This window comes from Mobula hypostoma, unplaced genomic scaffold, assembly GCF_963921235.1.
Source record: "Mobula hypostoma unplaced genomic scaffold, sMobHyp1.1 scaffold_36, whole genome shotgun sequence".
Taxonomy (NCBI): Eukaryota; Metazoa; Chordata; class Chondrichthyes; order Myliobatiformes; family Myliobatidae; genus Mobula; species Mobula hypostoma.
The window spans coordinates 2,048,767-2,069,877 of NW_026948187.1; the positions used below are offsets into that span (position 1 = coordinate 2,048,767).

At 43.8% G+C, this 21,111-nt stretch overlaps 1 long non-coding RNA gene across 8 annotated transcripts in view; it reads right to left on the bottom strand.

Moving 5' to 3' along the window:
* The window catches only part of LOC134341630 (uncharacterized), a 364,862-nt gene that overhangs the window by 36,869 nt on the left and 306,882 nt on the right, over window positions 1-21,111 (bottom strand). Inside the window, exons 1-3 of one of the 8 annotated variants that reach the window (XR_010016800.1) lie at window positions 12,201-12,236; window positions 7,711-7,824; window positions 4,651-4,818 (exon numbers count right to left, since the gene is read on the bottom strand). The exons of 3 other annotated variants lie outside the window; for them this stretch is intronic. This is a non-coding gene — a long non-coding RNA (uncharacterized LOC134341630). Of the gene's footprint in view, window positions 1-4,650; window positions 4,819-7,710; window positions 7,825-10,351; window positions 10,475-12,200; window positions 12,319-21,111 lie in introns of those variants that run through there. 4 more of the 8 variants (XR_010016805.1, XR_010016803.1, XR_010016804.1 and 1 more) reach the window with 4 other exon arrangements.

A 21,111-nucleotide genomic window follows, 5' to 3' on the forward strand; every position in this document is an offset into this window, starting at 1 on the left:
CAATGGATATTGACGAGTTTTTGAAGACGCCTGACTCAGGATTTTTTGAGACTGGAGAAAACCTGTGGTATTGGAGATTGCTAAGAAGTTGGATATTAAAGGGATTACGAGAAATTCTACCAAGGCTTTCATACAAAGAAAAATTGCTGAACATTATATTAATTTGAAATGTTTTGAAGAGGAGGTGTTAGATAAGTTTCCAATGAGTAAGATTTAAAATGGAAATGAAAGAAAGAGAAGCTGAAAACCAGAGGAAATTTGAGCTAGAGATGGAGAAAATAAGGTCTGGGAATCAGTCTTCTGGTTCTACAAATCAATTTATTGCTAGTCGTGAGGTTGTTTTGGCTCCTCCATTGAATGAAGCTGATGTGGATGCATATTTTCAGCATTTTGAAACAGTTGCTCTGAGTTTAAAGAGCCCGAAAGACCAATGGCCAGTCATGTTACAAAGTGTAATTAAAGGCAAGGCACAACAAGTTTATACAGCTTTAAATGCTGAGCAAGCACTGAATTATGATATTGTTAAAGAGAATATATTAAAAGCATACGAGATGGTTCTGGAAGCGTATAGAGAAAGATTTAGAAGTTTAAAAAAATTGACGGAAAAAACTTAATGTGGAATTTGCCTATGAGAAATCTGTGTGTTTTGAGAAATGGGTTTCCTCTAAAAATGTGAATGGGGAGTATAATAAATTAAAAGAGCTGATTTTGCAGGAGGAATTTAAAAGAAGCATTCCTGTTGAAGTGAGAACATACTTAAATGAACGGGACACTGCTACATTGCAGGAGATTGCTAAATTGGCTGATGAGTATGTTTTAATTCCCAAGAATAAATTTTCTCCAGGTAAAATTTTTAAAAAGAAAACTAGCAGAGATAGTCAAGGTAAATCAGAAATTAAATTTGAAGTTGGTGAGAAAAATAAGGATGAAGGGAGACGTGAAGGAAAGACATTTTGGTATTAATTGTAATTATTGTAAGGAACCTGGACATGTAGTGGCTAATTGCTTCTGATTGAAACTCTGACCAAGTTAAGAAGGGATATGAGGCTTTTATAACAGAAGGATTTGTATCTTTGAAAGAAGGATCCAATGCAGAACCGATAAGGATACTTAGAGATACTGGAGCTTCACAATCACTAATATTAGATAGTGTGTTAAGGTTTAATGATGAGTCTGACACTAGTGAGGTAAATTACATAAGCGGAGTAGGGAGTGCCCTTATGCCAGTACATTTACATAGAGTAAATTTAAGGTCAGGATTAGTTACAGCGGTTGTTAAAGTAGGACTACAACCCAGTTTACCTGTGAATGATGTTTCCTTTTTGTTAGGGAATGATTTAGCAGGTGGACAAGTTTTTCCTGAAGTGCATTTGACAATAAATTCAAATTCAGAGGAACCACAGAGGGATTCTAACACAGATTCTTCCTGTGTTGTAACAAGAGCTATGGCTAAAAAGACTGATGTAAAGGATGAGGTTGTTACCCATGACAGTTCAAATCAAGATTCGAATTTTGAGGATGTATCAGAAACTTCCTTACCTACCTTATTTGATCAGGATTTTGGTGGTAAGTCTGATCAGGAAGATTTGTCTCTATCTCGGAAGGAGATGATAGCAGAGCAGGGTAGGGATCCTGAGATAGTTAAATTAAAAGAACAAGCTCTTCCAGATAGTGAAATTGGAAAAGTACCAGTTGGATATTATTTTGAAAAAAGGGTATTAATGAGAAAGTGGAGATCGCCTACAATTCCCGCTAGTAAGGAATGGGAAGTTAATCATCAGGTTGTTGTTCCTAAAATTTACCGAAATGAGATTTGGACTATGGCTCACAGTATTCCTTTGGGTGGTCATTTAGGGGTAAAGAAAACTATGAACAAAGTTTCTAAACATTTTTATTGGCCTAGTTTAAGACAAGATGTGGCAACATTTTGCAGAACGTGTCAAACATGTCAAATTGTTGGTAAACCTAATCAGGTTACTCCAGTGGCCCCACTGCAGCCAATTCCTGTATCTGGTGAGCCGTATTATGAAAGAGAATTTGCCACTGTGACTGTTAAGGAAATTAAACTCCAATTTAATAATCCAGTTTAATGTTACAGGAGTACAATATTTTGATCACTCATATCAAGGGTAAAGACAATGTGATTGCTGACTGTTTGTCTAGATGTTAAATGTACAATGAAAATTTGTTTTTTTTTGGAGTGATATTTTATCATTTGTAACACTCCTACTGTACATTAGTTTGTAAAGGGCTGAAAGATAAGATTATATATATTGTGTATTTTGTAAATTTTATACCTTAGTATTTTTTTTGTATAAATTGTTAAATTTTTGTTCTTCAAGAGACGAAAAAATTTTTTTTTTGGAGGGAGGTGTTACATGCTCAAGGAGATCTGTGTTTTTTGTGAGAATGCTGTAATAGTCACCTGTGATTTTCCCGCCGATGTGAGGTCACGTGATGACATGTGACCCGTGACTATATAAGGGTTGACTCAGGTGATGCAGTGGGTTTTTGAGTTTGTAGATTTCCAGGTAGAACGTGTTGTGCCTCCATTTCTGTTGCGTGGTTGTTTTCGTGACACAGTCTCATTTTTAAAACGGACGGTGCATTCTCTTACAAGATATTGTATTTGAGCTGGGAATTTGTGGCTGGAAGTGCCAATTTACTCAATTCGGACAGTTTTGAAGGGAGAGTGAAGAATTCATCAAAGTGAAGGATCGAGAGAAGTCGGCATCGGTTGGCAGTTTAATAAAGGATCGACCTAATTGAGTCTTCGTTGAAGAGAAGCTGCATCAAGATAACTCTTGTAAAAGCACAATGAGTTCATGCACAAAGGCTCTCTCTCTCTCTAAAAGGTCAGTCGATTTAAACTGTTTATTTTTGGCATTGGGAATCCTGTGGACAGAACCGGCAGTAAAGGTGCGTCGGTGAAGAAATCGTTCTCCAGAGAAGTCTCTCCCAATTGAATGTGTAAAACTGATGGACTTTCGAAGTTATCGCTTTAAGAACTGTATCTGACTGTATCGCTTTAAGAACTGTTTTCAGCATTTAACACTTTAAGAACCAGAGCCGAGTGGCGAGCTGGTGAACAACCGCGTACCTGCTAACCTCCAGTTAAAGTTTTCCTTTGTTTTTTCTTCCTGATCGTTTATATGTGTTTAATAAATGTTTGGTTGTTTTTATAAAACCTGTCTCAGTAAATATTCATTGTTGCCGGTTACGCAACAGTAATCCCACTGAACCAGAGTGAGGAACTCTCAGCCTGGGCTTTCTCAAATAACACCCAGGGAAGTGAGGTGAGGAACTGTGGTCCAGGCAGAGATGACTGTGGCTGTCAGTGTTTTGAGGGATGGTATCTCAGGCCCCCACCAAACAGAACTTCCTATACTGGGAAACATGCATCCTGTCCATACTTGCAGGTGCCCAGCAGCGGAGAGGAATAACTGAGACTGAGCGATTTTGGATGATCACTTTTCTCTCCTATGGAGTAGCCAGGAATTCATGAGAGATAATCAATTTGGCTACAACACTTGTGGAGCTGGCCACAATACTGCAGGGGCCCTGACAGAAACACAGGCCCAAGTAACAGAAATATCCACTGAAATGATTGCAATCCGGCAAACAGTCCTACAGAATCGTATGGCTTTACATTTTATCCTGGCAGATAAAGGGCGAACCTGTGCTATTATTGACACAGAATGCTGCACCCATATCCCTGATGACTCTATTAACATTACATCCCTCTCCGAGCACACTGCCAAGGAGACTGACAGCATCAAGAGAGTAGGGCAGGATTTACACGGGTTCACCGAAGGGTCCAAATGGTGGTCTTCGAAAGTCTGTTCGGTAATATGTGGGGCATGATATTGCATTATGGCCTAATAGTTGTACATATCATTGTAATAATTACTGATGTACACTCTTTTTACCCACTGATAAGTCAATGCTGTACTCGGTTGCTTTCTCTGTAAAAAAAATACTGCTTTGTTGATCATGTAATGATCAAAAGGAGGGAATGATAAAGTAGGTAAAAGGGTTAACACTTCGCGAAACAATAGCAGCCTGTTTTTCTGAAAGAAACTGCTGATGATCAACAGATGTGCTAAGCCACGCTGAGCCATATTTCTTCTTGAGGGTCGCTAGCTGGGGTTTCAAGATGCTTATCTCCTTGTGCACTCATGCATACAGACAGGACAGCTTCAGTCTGTTCTGTGTGTGAAAGCCATTATGACTATTTTGTAACTTGTCTTTAGGGGCTGTCATGTACTAAATAACTTTGTCTCCAGCCTGTCTTGTGTGGGGGGTATCTGGATGGATATATCTGTGGTGTAAGGGGAATTGTTAGTCAGTTAGTGGTTTGGGCAGGAAAAGTCCGAGACTGAGTGAGCCCCGGGTGCTTGGAATAAAGAGTTTGTACTTATACGGTCTCTGAGTGACTTCATCGGGATTCGACTTCCACAGAATGGGAGTGGTTTTAAAGGGCTGGGCTGCTGACAGCACATTACCAGACCTGGAGTGATTGCAACTGGGTCTGACAGAGGCATAACTGGTTCCTCTGGGCACATTCAGGCTCACTCCAACTATTTCCTACCTTCCTTTGTACAGGTAAGTAATGTCTAAAGGACCAGTGTTTGAGTAAATGAGACTCACCAAACTTTCCCCTGACTGAATCACTGGAATCTCCGAGTCAGATGGGTTCTCTCCCGTTGATGCTCTCAATCCTTGGGCTGGTTCACTTGTTGCTGTTCCCTCGTCTTCAGTCGTGGTTTGCTTCCAGTTGGGGTTTTTCTTCCAATAAATCTCTCACCGCAGGTCTAACTTTAACATGAAAGATAATGAAGCACACTAACAATAAAAAGGAGAACCAAACATTTCTGCTTAATGTTACTAAGAACAAAACTCACTGAAATTTAAACATTGAACGTAAATATAATGATCTCTGTCAACAATCTTTTATTGTCCCTCACACGTCACAAAACGATATGGGATAAGAAGGAGCCATCATTCAGTCATGGTAAGACATAAGACACAGGAACAGAATTAGGTGATTCGATCCATCTGGTCTGCCCCATCACTCAACCATGGCTGATTTTTATTCCAACACCATATTCCTGCCTTCCTCCTGTAACCCTGAAGCTACTTAGCAATCATGAACATATTAATTTCTGTCATAAATATACCCAAATGGCAGCTACAACCAACCTCTGCGGCAACAAATTCCACAGATCAGATATATTTAGGCCAAAAAACTTTCCTCATCTCAGTTTTAAAGGGAAGCATATTTATTTAGAGACTCTGCTGTCAGATCAGACTGTCTGTCTAATGGAAACATCCTCTCCATATCCATTGTATCCAGGCTTTTCAGCATTCAGTAGGTTTACTTAACCATACATCCCCCCACCACCCCCACCGTCCCTCTGAACTCCATCGAGCACAGGTCCAGAACCATCAAATGCTCCTCAGACATAACGCCGATCATTCCTGAGATTATTCTTGTAAACCTCGTTAGCAACAACTGTACGAAACACATTTCCAATAACAGACAGATTGGTACCAGGATAATTTACAGGGAAAAGTTGTGCTTTCTTTACTGTTCTACTGTCACAGAACGAGCCATTTCCTTTCCCAGGTTAAAACAGGTCCATTTCAGGAAATATAAACCAGTCCAGGGTGAATGTAATAAAAAGAAACCGGAATTTCCAGAAATGCTCAGCAGGTAAGGAACAGCTATTGAGAGAAGAACAAATTTTACAATTCAGGTTAAAACCTTTTTGTCAGAATGACGTCAAACATTTTCTGTTTTTAGTGCAGATCTCCAGCAACTTGAGATTCTGCTTGATTTTCACCGAGTGACAGACAGGTGACAGTGAGGGGAGGTTTCCAAGCACAGTTTGAACACCAGACTCACGGGTCTATTTCCACTGTTGTAAACACGGACCAGCCCATTTACTCATAGCCTCTCCCTGTGAGGATGGAATGGGAACTCATCCTCTCCTCAGATTAGCAGTCATTGCTTCCAGAAGAACTCTAGAAACAAACATCTGATCCCAGACCAGAAATACTCGCTCAACACCTCATAAGCCCAAGCAGCTCATTCTCCGGGTCCATTTTACCTGGATCAAAAACTGTGATATCCCAGGACCCAACCTCACAGAGTCACACAGCTGAATCTGCCACTCACCGACCCTGAGAGTCTCACACATTGTCCCCGCAGCTCACACTGGGTGGTGCAATCTGGGATTTTCCCACAACCAATGTCCAGCTGCTCGAAATTTCTGCTTCATTGTAAAAGGACGACCATCCAGCCCCACCTGTAGAAGCACTAACCAAAGTCAAAGCCAAAACACCAACAGTTCCATATGCCTGGAATGTAGATCACAGGATTGTAGCCCAAGTACCAACTCTCCCAGTACTCTTTGCTGCCAGTAAAATGCTGCAGTGTGTCAGACAGTCGCAGCTTAAAAACTAACACTCCCACACCAATGCACAACAGAACTGGTACCTGATGACCCTCTGGCATTCCAGCTAACAAAAACTGATTCTGGAAATAACTCAGCGAGGCCAAAGGTGTAAAAGAACACTTCACAATGAAGACAAGGTTAGAAGAAAGATTGTTGATATATAACATTGAGGTGGTGGGATACGGGGTGGACCGAGGTTGACCTAGATGGTTGGTATACATCACCGAAGTGGGGTTAGGAAAGTGGACAGAGGTTGAACAGGATGGACAGGAATGAGCAGATGGAACCAGGTGGGAGAAGGGATCAAGGACAATCACTGTTGGTCCTCCAGCAATACACAAATACTGAATTAATCTCAAATACTACTGTATAAAAGTTCCTAAAATGACCAAGTTAGAACAATAAGAACTTTGGCATATACCCTTTGACCCTCACCAAATTTTTATCAACACACCATAGAAAGTTTCCCATCTGGAGACTTCACGCTTTTGTATGGTAACTACTCTGCTCGTGACTGTGAGGAACGGCAGAGAACTTTGGCTACAGATCAGCACATCACAGAAACCATTCTCCCCCCTAGTCTTCCCAGTCCCTCGGTAAAGCCGACAGTGAAATCAAAGAACCCCAAAACCTGGGACGTTCTCCTTTCTCACCCACCCTAATCGGGGAGAAGGCACAACAGCCATAAAGCTCAAGGACAAATGCGGGGAGCCTCAGGAAGCCAGGCAAGTTGGGGGAAGTTAATGGGTCTCGGGGCCAACATCAGATTTCCGCAACACAACATGAAGGAAGCATTACAACCCATCCGGGGACTATAGCACACATCACACACCACACACCACACGATCTTGCGTCACAAAGCAGAAGGCAGGGCAGATCTGCGGGAAACAGCCTCACGTGAGCTGTGGGCAGGACTCCCATTTCAATTCTGCGGAAATAGACAGCCTGGGCTCCTGGTTTGGATCATTCAATGCAGGTTCAGTGAAGTCTACACATTTTTGACGAGCCCAGATAACTTGGTACAAAATGGCCCTCAGTTCAGGGCTCACGGCCAACATCAGATCCACTTCAGCACAACCCATCCGGAGACTGTGAGCATGCGCGAAGAACTTGTTATATCTGCGGTTAAGTGCGAGGGGCAAATGGGATCACGTGACTGGTGGGGTCTCCCATCACCCCACGCAGAGCACTCCAGCTACCCACCACTCATGTAGAAAGAAACAAACTTGCCGCTCACATCTCCTCTCACCTTAAATGTGTTAGACAGTTCAACGCCCAGGAGAAATATATCGTCTGTCCACTCTATCTATTCCTCTCGTAATCTTATAAACGTTCATCCAGTCTCACTTCAGCCTGCGCCGCTCTGGAGAAAACAACCCAAGTTTGTCCAACCTCTCGTTATAGCTCATGCCCTCTAATCTAGACAATATCCTGGTAAACCTCTTTTACACCCTCTACTATTATTCTGACATTTCACATTCTTAAAATAAAGTACTGATCCTAACTGACCTAAGACAGGGAATGTTTTCTTGGATTAAATGTCAGGAATTGTGTAAAACTGAGTATTTGGCTACGGTGTTTGTAAACTTCTGACTGCAACAGTAGCCATTAATATGAAAAAGAAAATTTGCTAGCATATCAAACAGAAAAAATGGCAAATTTTCTGTTCTCATTGATGAATCCACAAGCCTGAGCATTAAGACCGCCCAAATAGTTTATTTGAAATGTGATAAGGAAGGTGATCCCCATTTTATGTATTTAGATCTAATTGAACTGCCTGATCAGAAAACTGCAACTATTGTTAAGCATCTTTTGAATTGTCTCAAGAACCATGGGTTTGATGACTCTTACTTGAAACAGAACCTTGTAGCATTTGCTAGTGATCGGGCGAACATAATGCCTGGTGTCAAATCTGGTGTTGCTACAATTCTCAAGGAACATTACCCTAATGTGACAAATTGGCACGGTCTTAGTCACAGATTAGAACTTGCAGTAGGTGATTCAGTGACAGAAGTTCATAGAATGAATCATTTTCAATCATTTATGGACAAATTGTACTCTGTTTACAGTAGATCACCCCTAAATCAAAAGGAATTGTCTGAATGTGCCTCTCAACTAGAACAACAAATTTGCAAAATAGGCCGTGTTCTGGGCACCAGGTGTGTGGCTAGCTCCTTTCGAACAGTTTCAGCAGTGTGGCAAAATTATGAAGCACTGTGTTTTCATCTTGAAAAAGCAATGAAGAATGAAACAAAATCTGGGAGTGACAGAAAAACCTATGAAGGTCTGTTGAAAAGATTCTTCAGAACAGTTTCTATTGGACTTAGCTCTAATGTATGACACGTTGCATGAACTTGGTTTACTGTCAGAGTGTTTACAGAAACGCCACTACTATGACTGTTTATGCAGAGAAACTGACCGAACTGCATGGACTGAAAGACCAACCTGGTACAAAAACTCTAGAAACTCAAGAGGCAGTTGAAAAGGGGAAATTTGGAGAAATTACCTTAACAAGCAACAACAAAATTGTCTCCATTAATTATCGATAGTTTCTTACTCGTCTTATAAACAGTTTGTAGCACCTTATGTTCAGGGCAATATCCTTGAAAGGTTCTCAAACTTCTAAACCTCAAAGTATGTATTAATTCCCTGCTAAATGAAATGTGTGTCCTTGATAAAGATAACTGGCCGGCTGAAATACTGCTTAATTTTTTTTCAAGTCAAGTCGTATTTTATTGTCATTTTGACCATAAACCACTAGTACAGTACACAGTAAAAACGAGACAACGTTTCTCCAGGACCCTGGTGCTACATAAACGACACAAAACTACACTAGACTATGTGAGACAGCACAAGGCTACCCTAGACTACATAAAAACAACATTAAAAAACTGCACTAGACTACAGCCCTGCACAGGACTACATAAAGTGTGCAAAAACAGTGCAGGGCAGTACAATAATTTATAAACAAGACAATAGGCACAGTAGCGGACAAATTACAATATAATAATAAATGACGTGAATGTCAGTCTACACTCTGGGTATTGAGGGGTCTGATGGCTTGGGGGAAGAAGCTGTTGCGCAGTCTTGTCGTGTGAGTCCGGATGCTTCGGTACCTTCTGCCTGATGGAGAATTATGGAGAAGCTGAAATATCATCTCTCTGTAAGAGGTTTAAGCTTTCTTCTTCCTCTGTAATAAATGCCTTCAGAGATTATGTGGAGGATCGTGGACTCCGCATCCCCCAAGATTTACGCCCATTACTGAGCTGTTCACAAGTTATTCCTATTAGTACTGCTGAGTGTGAGAGAGGATTCAGTCACATGAACTTGATAATAACGACAACACGCTCAAGGACTCTCATAGATCATATATCAGCACTTATGTTTGTTAAACTACACAGACCTCCTCTAGTTCAGTGGAATCCTGAGCCGTACGTCACAACATGGCTGCAGTACCACAGATCAGCAGATGACACCAGGACAAGAGTTGCTTCAGACCCCCGAACACATATTACACCTGACCCTTTGTGGAAATTATTGTGAAACTTCTTATTGGTGGCATTTGGTAAGTAGGTAGCTACTTTTAAATTGGTAAAATACATGATTACTGTCTTTTTCTTTACTTGCTTGATAATTATATTTTATGATAATTAGTGAGTGCAACTGAGTAATACTTTATCATATTATTAAATTAAGTATTATATGTTTTATTGTACCAGTTATACACTGGAATGTACTGATAGGCTAAAATCCTGTGTATGTTTTAACTATCACTATATTTCTGTGGAGCTCTGGAATTGATTATTTCTTTCATCTTGGTTTACCATTATACCAGTGCCAAAGAAGAAGAATGTGGGCTGCCTTAAGGACTATTGCCCAGTAGCACTTACATCGACAGTGAGGAAATGCTTTGGGAGGTTGGTTATGACTGAAATGAACTCCCGCCTCAGCAAGGACCTGGACCCACTGCAATTTGCCTATCGTCACAATAGGTCAAAGGCAGACGCAATCTCCATGGCTCTACACACGGCTTTAGACCACCTGGACAACACAAGCACCTAAGTCAGGCTGCTGTTCACCCACTACAGCTCCGCATTTAACACCATCATTCCCAGAAGTGAGAAGTTGCAGAACCTGGGCCTCTGTAATTGTATTCTCATCTTCCTAACCAGAAGAACACAGACTGTGCGGATTGGTAATAACATATCCTCTTCGCTGATGATCAACACTGGCGCACCTCAGGGGTGTGTGCTTAGCCCACTGCTCTACTCTCTGTATACACACGACTGTGTGGCTAGACACAGCTCAAATACCATTTACAAATTTACCGACAATACAACCATTGTTGGTCGAATCTCAGGTGGTGACGAGGGGGCGTACAGGAGTGAGATATGCCAGCTAGTGGAATGGTGCCACAGCAACAACCTGGCACTCAATGTCAGTAAGACGAAAGAGCTGATTGTGGACTTCAGGAAGAGTAAGACGAGGGAACACGTACCGATCATCATAGAGTGATCATAAGTAGAGAGAATGAGTAGCTTTAAATTCCTAGGCATCAAGATCCCTGAGGATCTAACCTGGTCCCAGCATATTGACGTAGTCATAAAGAAGGTAAGACAGCAGCTATACTTTATTAGGAGTTTGAAGCGATTTGGCATGACAACAAACAAGCTCAAAATCTTCTATAGTTGCACCATGGGGAGCATTCTGACAGGCTGCATCACTGTCTGGTACGGAGGGGCTACTGCACAGGACCGTGAGAAGCTGCAGAAGGTTGTAAATCTAGTCAGCTCCATCTTGGGTACGAGCCTACAAAGTATCCAGGACATCTTCAGGGAGCGGTGTCTCAGAAAGGCAGCATCCATTATGAGGGACCTCCAGCACCCAGGGCATGCCCTTTTCTCACTGTTACCATCAGGCAGGAGGTACAGAAGCCTGAAGGCACACACTCAGCGATTCAGGAACAGCTTCTTCCCCTCTGCCATCCGACTCCTGAATGGACTTTGAAAGCTTTGGACACTACCTCACTTTTTAATATACATTATTTCTGTTTTTACACATTTTTAACAATCTATTCATTATGCATAATGATTTAGTTTTTTTTATTTATTATGTTTTAATTTATTTATTATCTATGCCAGAATATGTATTTATGTATTGCATTGAACTGCTGTTGCTGAGTCAAACAAATTTCACGTCAATTGCCTGTGATAATAAATCTGATTTTGATATAATAAGATATATATATACACCACACTCAATTTGTTTACCTGTTCATTACTCGAATGGGGCAGAAGTTGCCCAGTACATGAAATCAGCAGGTACACAAACTGGGTGAGACATATATATAGATAGAGTGAGGATATAGGAAATGACAAGCATTTTGTCAGCTCCGGCACCTAAAAACATTAGCACTGCACCCCTGCTGAAAGGACATCCCACTTTCTAACAACCGTCCCCTTTCAGGCCTGGGGTCCCACATCTTTCCGACCACTCACCCCACACCCACAGTCCACCCGTAACCTCTACCCACACACACAGACAGATCCCCTTCACCCCAAACCCCCTCCCAGCCTGGGAACCACAACTAACTGATCCCACAGCCCGGGCTCGGGCGCAAAGCTAAAACCGGGGCTGCGGGGCCGGAGAGCCCGGAGTCTGCAGCCGTCCGGCACAACTCGGTCCCGGCCCTTTCCAACCGCAGCAAACCCCCGATTTACACAAACCCCCATTACTCACCTCCCCGATAGCAGAACCGCCGGCGACAACTGTGATGGGCACCGGGCCGACGGTCAGCAGGATATTCGCCGCAGCACCACCCTTGGCCGGAGGTCTGTACATCGCCGCCGGTGGCCGGAGGTCTGTACATCAGCGCCGGTGGCCGGAGGTCCATGCAGCGCCACCAGTGGCCGGAGGTCTGCACATCGCCGCCGGTGGCCGGAGGTCCGCACATCGCCGCCGGTGGCCGGAGGTCCGCACATCGCCGCCGGTGGCCGGAGGTCCATGCAGCGCCACCAGTGGCCGGAGGCGGGAGGGACAACGGGGAGGTAAATCGCAAACACGACAAAGTCTGCAGATGCTGGAAATCCAGAGCAACACAAACAAAATGCTGGCGGAACTCAGCAGGCCGGGCAGCTCCTATCGAAAAGAGTCAACAGTCGACGTTTCCAGTTGAACTGAGGACTGAGATGGAATGAGGGAAATATCTGAATAAAATCGGGGCGGGCGAGGAAATGGCTCGCTGGAAGGTGATAGGTGAAGCCAGGTAGGTGGGAAGGCTCAAGAGCAAAAGAAAATAGAATCTGATAGGAGAGGAGAGTGGAGAATAGGAGAAAGGGATGGAGCAGTGGACCCAGAGAGAAGTGATCAGCAGGTGAGAGGACGTGAAAAGTCAGAGAGGAAGAGAGGGAGTGGGAGGGAGAGGTGAGGGAGAGATTTGTTCATCGGAAGGAGAAATCGATATTCATGCCATCAGGTTGGAGGGTACCCAGACGGAATATGAGGTGCTGATCCTGGACCCTGAGGGTGGTCACATCTTGGCACAAGAGGAGGCGATGGGTTGACACGTCGCAACGGGAATGGGAATCGGAGTGAAAATGTTTACACACCGGGAAGTCCCGCTCGGAGCAGATAGTTCAAAGGTTAATTTATTATCAAAGCAGATATCCATAAACAACTCTAAGTTTTTTTTTCTCCAGTGAGCCACGAAACAAAGAACATGAAAGTCATTCAGAGAGAAAAAAAATCAAACTCCCACCCCAACCCCGTATAAAAATGAACGGCATCCCGATCATCAGCCCCCAAAACCCACCCCTCTCCCACAAAAGGGAACAATAACATCGATCCCCCCAAAAAAACAACCCGACCCCGCACAACTGCGGAGGAGCCGGTGTCACCGGTGCAGAGGAGCCACATCGGGAGCAGCGGACACAACGGGCGACCCCGGAAGATTCACAGGTGAAGGGTCGCCTCACCTGGAAGGATGTTTGGACAACGGAGAGAGTTCGGCCGTCCGGCCCTTTCACTGTGACCCCCGAACTCCACATCAAATCCGTCCAAACGAATCTGGGTGAACTTTAATGACCAATAAATATAATTCCTCTCTTTGATCAGCTGTCTGAGTGATTCCCTGACTCTGAGAGGAAGGGGTATCTATGATCCACATTGTCAGGGTGTTGAGTTTACCAGGAGACAGAGACTGCAGGGACGAGAGGTTTTCTGTTCACTAATACACTGTGTGTGGACCCCGCTGGCAATTCTGGTATTGTGACCCGAATCGAGACAAACACCACGCTGCCCACTCCACCAACAACACGGCACAGCCGGACACATAACAGGGGACTTTACATCTCACAACACTGGATTCAGTGATGAAACCCGTGATTAATGTTGTTGTCCCACTGAAATCATAAGAAATGTCCATTAATGTGCTTTTAAATACGAGCGCACCCCCACCCGCCTGACGTCACACAGGTGCACCCACGCGCCTGACGTCACACATGGGCTCCCCACACCGGGATCTGCCCTCACGTGCGCTGTGTCTCACGTCACCCACGCGCTGCTGTGCTCGAGCTTTATCGGTTTAACGGCTGGGCTACTAATCACGTGACCAGCCTCATTTCCCCCCCCCCACCGCTGTCAACAGAGGATTCAGGAGTTGCGCTATTCCCATTGGTGCGAAGCGATGTCAATCACTGGTTACAACCAATCGCGGAGGCGGACTAGCCGAGAGGGCGTTACCCCGCTAACTCCGTCGCCCGCCCAAAAGACAAACTCCTCATCAGAGCGGAACAAATCCCAAAGTAAATGTCCGCTTTCTGATTTATTTCCATTTCCCTCCGAGGGAAGTTGGGGCGTTTGTGAAGCATCTCCTGCGGCCGGAGTCTGATGTATCACTGAGAGGTAGGAGGAGACCGCTCGGCCGGTTCCCCGGGGAGGGAGAGGGGGATTTTATTGAAAGGATGAAGACGGTGAGAGAGGGGGCGGACAGGATGTTTGTCCCGGTGGGGACAGGAGGGGCTCATCTGTGGAAATGTCTGAGCCCACGGTGGTGGCGATTCACCACACTGGGGGGCAAACACCGGCAGACTGTTGCCCTGCAAGCAGGGCCAATGGTCCGGGCAAAGTGACAAGTTTTAACTCATTCTCTCTGGGAAGATAATGTTATCAAACATCTTTACCGTGGGGGAAAAATAGCTTTCATATCACAAATGTGCCCTTCCCTTCATATTCTTTGGTATTACGATCAATGAGTTCACCACCGTCAGGCACTTGGGGGAGGGTTCAGGGGAAATATTTACATCCGAGGGGTGATTGATATGTTTGTGACCTAGAAGGAGTCAACCTTAGAAAACCTAGCACATATATTTTTCTACATAGTCCCATCCTACATTTACACACTTAGTCCAGCAGTCGTGGAGGATACGATCCCTTCTTTGTGGAAATCGGCGTCTTGGACCTGCAGAAGTAGTCGACAGCAGGGGTGAGTGATAAGTTCGTGGCCTAAGGTAGAAGGAGATGAGTTATTAACTTCAAACTTTCTGCATAATCACTCAAAGAGTTGTGCATGTAATGACAGCTGTACCTTAGACCACGAACTTATCAATCACCACTCGTACAATACAGAAACTGGTGTTACCTGTGTTGATTGCGGTGATGCAAAAGTTGCTGGAGAATTTGCAAGTGGGAATAGGTGGAGTGATATTTGGAAATATGATTTTTTAAGTGTCATTTGGCAAGCAAATCATACATGGAACGTGTGCAAAAGCTCTGGGCAGAAAATCCTTCAATACCCTCTATAGGCCTGTTACAGGGTTTGTGTGAGAGTGCAGATGAACTTGATCAAACCCAGAGGAGATCAAAGTTCTTATTGATAGTGATTTCCTAAAACGAGTAACTCTCCATATGAAATTCACTGTGCACATGTTGTCACTGGGTAAAAAATGTGCAATACAAGTTTTATGTGCACACTGGTCATTGCAAATTAGAGGGGACAGTGGTGGGAAGGTGGGGAGACCTCCAGTGTCCCTGATGCCCTCACCTGCAAGATGTGCATCCAGCTGCAGCTTGTAACCCTGCACTTTAAGGAGTTGGAACTTGAAATGGATGAATTCTGGATCATCCAGGAGTTGGAGGGGGTGATAGATATGACATGAAGAGAGGTGAGTTACACCCAAGGTGCAAGACACAGGAAACTGGGTGAGAGTCAGGAAGGGGAATGAGGTTCAATAGCCATCGCAGAGTACTCTTGGTGCTATCCCACACAACAACAGGTGGACCACTTCAGAAACTGTTGCAGGGGGATTACCTGGCAGAGGAAAGTCAAGGTGGTGATAGGGGATTCGTTAGTTAGGGGAACAGAACAAGAGGGGACTGATATCCCAGTGGTAAGGCTTGTTAGTGCTAGTGTGAGGGGAGGGGGGTGATGTGGTTAAAATAAGTTCTTGGGGGAATGGGAGCCAGAATGAGAGAACAGATAGAGGAGAGGGTGAATTGAATTGAATTGACTTTATCAGATACATCCTTCCTATACATGAGGAGTAGAAATCTTTACGTCACGTCTCTGTCTAAATGTGCAATGTGTAATTTATAGTCATTTATAAGAAATAGTTTGTACATAGGACGGTCACTATAACATAGAAATGCAATTGTATCAGCATGAATTAATCAGTCTGATGGCCTGGTAGAGGATGATGTCCCGGAACCTGTTGGTCTTTTTGCTGTGGTACCGTTCGTGGTTGTGGTGATTCGGGTCCCCAATATCCTTTGGGCCCTTTTTACACACCTGTCTCTGTAAATGCCCTGAATATTGGGAAGTTCACATCTGCAGTTTCTATTCCACGCAGTGATGCAGCCAGTCAGGATGCTCTCAATTGTGTCCCTGTAGAAAATTCTGAGGATTTGGGGCCCCATCCCAAACTTCTTCAACCATCGGAGGTGAAAGAGGAGCTGTTGTGCTCTTTTCACAACACAGACGGTATGCACAGACAGTGTGAGATCCTTGGTGATGTTTATGCCGAGGAATTTAAAGCTGTTCACCCTCTCAGCCCCAGATCCACTGATGTCAATGGGGGTTAGCCTGTCTCCATTCCTCCTGTCATCCATAATCAGCTCCTTTGTTTTTGTGACAATGAGGGAGAGTTTATTTTCTTGACACCAGTCAAATGTTGTTCAGACCTGAGATAGAGTCAGCAATCAAATGTTTGAGCATGGTGCGATGAAAGTGCTGAGCTGTGTATATCACACTGCAAGTAGCATCGTAGGAAAGCCAGATGAGCTCAGGACAGGGGATTATTGGTACTTGCTTGCACCCAACAGTCTGAGGGATTGAGGGGAACAAATTTGTAGAGAGATTGCAGACGATGCCAAGAAACAAAGGTTGATTCAGTAAGTGATTTAACTTTCCATATATTGACTGGGACTCCCATACTGTAAAAGGACTAGATGTAGAAATGTGCTGTAAGCTGTTAGGAAATGATCCAGGGCTGGTGGCAGAAATTAGTGATCATAATGCCATGAGATTCAAAGTAAATATGGGAGAAGATAGGTCTGGACCATGGGTTGAGATTCTAAATTGGAGAAAGGTCAATTTTGACGGTATCAGAAAGGATCTGACAAGTGTGGATTGGGACAGGCTGTTTTCTGGCAAATGAGTACTTTGTAAGTGGGAGGCCTCCAGAAGTGAAATTTTGAGGATGTACAGTTTGTATGTGCCTATCAAAATAAAAGTTGAAAGGTTACTGGTGCAAGGAAACTTGATTTTCAAGCGATGTCGAGGCCCCAATTATTTTTTTCCTCTAAATGCCTCACACTGTTAGGTGCTACCAAGACTCATTAATGATTATAATATCATCATTTCACGCCCTGAGCTCATCTGACTTTTTTTTTTGGTCGTCTTCTGTTGGTTTCTAAAAGCTTCCCAATAGTTTTTGCTCATTATTTGCCCTCTCTTTGACTTTGATGTTGGCTTTGGCTTCTCATTTCAGCCACGGTTGTGTCCTCCTGCCTTTCCACTGCTTCCACTTCTTTGGGATGTATCTATCACTCAGCTCCCGAATTGCTCCCAGAAACTCCAACCATTGCTGCTCCGTTGTCACGCCTACCGTATCCCTTCCAAACAAGTTTGTCCAGCTTCTCTGTCATGGAAACATGGCGCAAGTTCAGTACAGAAACAGGCTATTTGACCCATCTAGTCAATGCCAAAAAAACATTTAAGCTGTCTAATGCAACCACTTGCTCTGGGACCATCGCCCTCCATACCCCTACCATCCAGGTACCTATGAAACTTCTTTTAATGGTGAAATCGAGCTCATGTTCACCACTTGTGCTGACATCTCATTGCATACTCTCAGGACCAGTTCAGTAAAGAGCTTTTCCACATGTTCCCGTTAAATTTTCACCATCCCCACTTCCCCATGACCTACGGTTGTAGTCCCACCCAACCCCAGTGGAGAAAACTGCTTGCATTTACCCAATCTATACACTTATACTGTTGTGTACGTCTGACAAATCTTCAAAGCAATGTATAATTTCATTGTTTATGTTTACAGCCTTTTTTAGGTGTATAACATAATGAGGGGCATTGATCGTGTGGATAGCCAGAGGTTTTTTTCCCAGGGTTCAAATGGCTAACAGGAGAGGGCATGGTTTTAAGGTGCTTGGAAATAGGTACCAAGGCGATGTCATGGGTATGTTTTATTACAGAGAGTGGTGGGTGTGCGGAATGCACTGCCAGCAGTGGTTGTCGAGGCAGATACAATAGGGTCTTTTAATAGTCTCTTAGATAGGTACATGGAGTTTAGAAAAATAGAGGGCTATGCACTGGGGAAATTCTAGGCAGCTTCTCGAGTAAGTTACGTGGTTGGCACAACATTGTGGGCTGAATGGCCTGGAATATGCTGTAGGTTTCTATGTTTTATGTTGAACAGCGAAATAACTTTGGCTCTTCCACAATCCTCTGATAACTCCTCCATCACAAAGGATGATTTAATTATCTATGCTAGGGCCCCAATATTTTCCGCACTTGCCTCCCGTAGGGTCCGAGGAAGCACCTTGTCATGCCCTGGAGATTTATCCACCCTAATCTGCCTCAGGATGGCAAACATCTCTTCTTATCTAATCTGTACATGGTCCATGATTTTATTGCCGCTTTTCCACACTCCCATAGACCCATCTTCTGAGTAAATCGAGATGAAAATAATATTTGAGATCTACCCCATCTGCTTTGCTTCCACACGTGGATTGCCATTCTGGTCTTCCAGAGGACCAACTGTGTGCCTTGCAATCCTTTTGCTCTCAATCTACTTGTAGAATCCCTGAGGGTTATCCTTCATCTTTTCTGCGAGGACAACTCATGCCTTCTTTTAGCCATCCTGATTTATGTCTTACTTGTTCTCTTGCATTTCTTATACTCCATAAGAATCTACCTGCCTATCCCTGTTATGCAACTCCATTTTGTGCTTCACCAGGGTCTCAATATCTCTTGAAAACCAAGAGATACAGTTTCTAACTTTACCTTTTATTCTGACAAGCACATACCCGCATTGTACTCTCAAAATTTCGCTTCGAAGGCCTCCCATTAACCAAGCACACCTTTGCCATAAAGCAGCCTGTCCCAGTACACAGTTGCCAGATCCTAGTGTCATAATTCCAATGTTGTTCCATGCTGTGAACACATCTGCCTTTCCTACAGTGTTCCCTGTATTGAAATATACAGGATTGAGCATATTCACTGTACCATGCTCAACTTTTTCATTCCTGACGTTGTCTGAGGACTGAACAACATATGTCTCCACAACCCCTCCACTATCTGTTCTGTTATTCATGCTTCCATTCCCCCTGCAACTTTAGTTTAACTCCCCCTTCCCCCACCTCCCAGCATGCAGCTCTATCACCCCTTTGTGCTTCATCTCCCAGGTCAATAAAAAGGAGGTGCACACCAGGTACAGGCAGATAGGAACAAATTGAAATACAGGAAATTCAAGTGAACACTTATGAAAGAAATAATAGAGGGCATGAGGTTGCCCCAGCAGACAAGGTGAAGGAGAATCCTCAGGGATTCTGCAGATATGTTAAGAACAAAAAGATTGCAAGGGAAAAAATTAATCCTCTTCAAGATCAGGATGTTAATCCATATGACGAGACAAAATATATGGGGAGATTTTAAATATTATTTTTGCACCTGTATTTACTCAGGAGATGGTCAGAGGGTCTGTAGAAGTGAGGCAAAGCAGCATCAACTTCATGGACCCTGTACAGATTACAGAGGTGGAGGTGTTTGTTGTCTTAAAGCACATTAGCGTGGATAAATCCGCAGGGCCTGACAAGTTGTTCCCTGGGACTCTGCGGAAGAGAAGTGCAGAAATTGTCAGGGCCCAAGCACAGATATATAAATCATTCTTAGTGACAGGTGAGCTACTGGAGGATTGTAGGACAGCCAATGCTGTTCCTTTGTTCAAGAAAGGCTCTGAAAGTAAACTAAGAAATTGTACGTTGGTGAGCTTGACATCAGTAGGGGAAAGATTATTGAAAGTTTATATGCAGGAACCGGATGTGTAAGTATTTGGATAGATGTTGACTGATGAAGGATAGGCAACTTGGCTTTGTGCATGGTAGTTCATGTCTAACAAATGTCTAACCAACGAGAGTCTCTCGAGGAAGTTATCAGGAAAGTGGATGAGGCAAGTCAGTGGATGTTGTCTACATGGACTTTAGCAAGGCACTTGACAGAGTCTCATATGGGAGGTGGGTCAAGAAGGTTCAGTCATTCAGCATTCAAGATGAGATAGTAAATTGAATGAGACACTGTCTTTGGGAGAAGCCAGACTGTGGTAGCAGATGGTTGCCTCTCTGACTGGAGGCCTGTGACTAGTGGTGTGCAATAGGGATCAGTGTTGGATCTGTTGTTGTTTGTCATCTATATCAGTAATCTGGATGATAGTGTGGTTAACTGGATCAGCAAAGTTGTGGATGGCACCAAGATTGGTGGTGTAGTGGACAGCGAGGAAGACTACATGGCTTGCAATGCGATCTGGACCCGCTGGAAAAATGGGTTGAGGAATGGAAAATGGAAGTTAATGCAGACAAGTGCGAGGTGTTGTGCATTGGTAGAACCTACTAGGATAGGTCTTACACAGTGACTGGTAGGGCACTGAGATGTGTTGTAGAAGAAATGAATCTGGGAATACATAGAACATAGAATAGTAAAGCACAGTACAGGCCCTTCGGCCCACAATGTTGTGCCGACCCTTAAATCCTTCTTCCAATATAACCCCCCATCTTAAATTCTTCCATATACCTGTCTAATAGTCTCTTAAATTTCACTAGTGTATCTGCATCCACCACTGACTCAGGCAGTGCATTCCATGCACCAACCACACTCTGAGTAAAAAACCTTCCTCTAATATCCCCCTTGAACTTCCCACCCCTTACCTTAAAGCCATGTCCTCTTGTATTGAGCAGTGGTGCCCTGGGGAAGAGGCGCTGGCTGTCCACTCTATCTATTCCTCTTAATATCTTGTATACCTCTATCAGGTATACAGTTTTATATTTCACTGAAAGTGGTGTCACAGTTCGATAGGGACGGAAAGAAAGATTTTGGCACATTGGTCTTCATAAACTGAAGTACTAAGTACTGGAGATGGATATTATG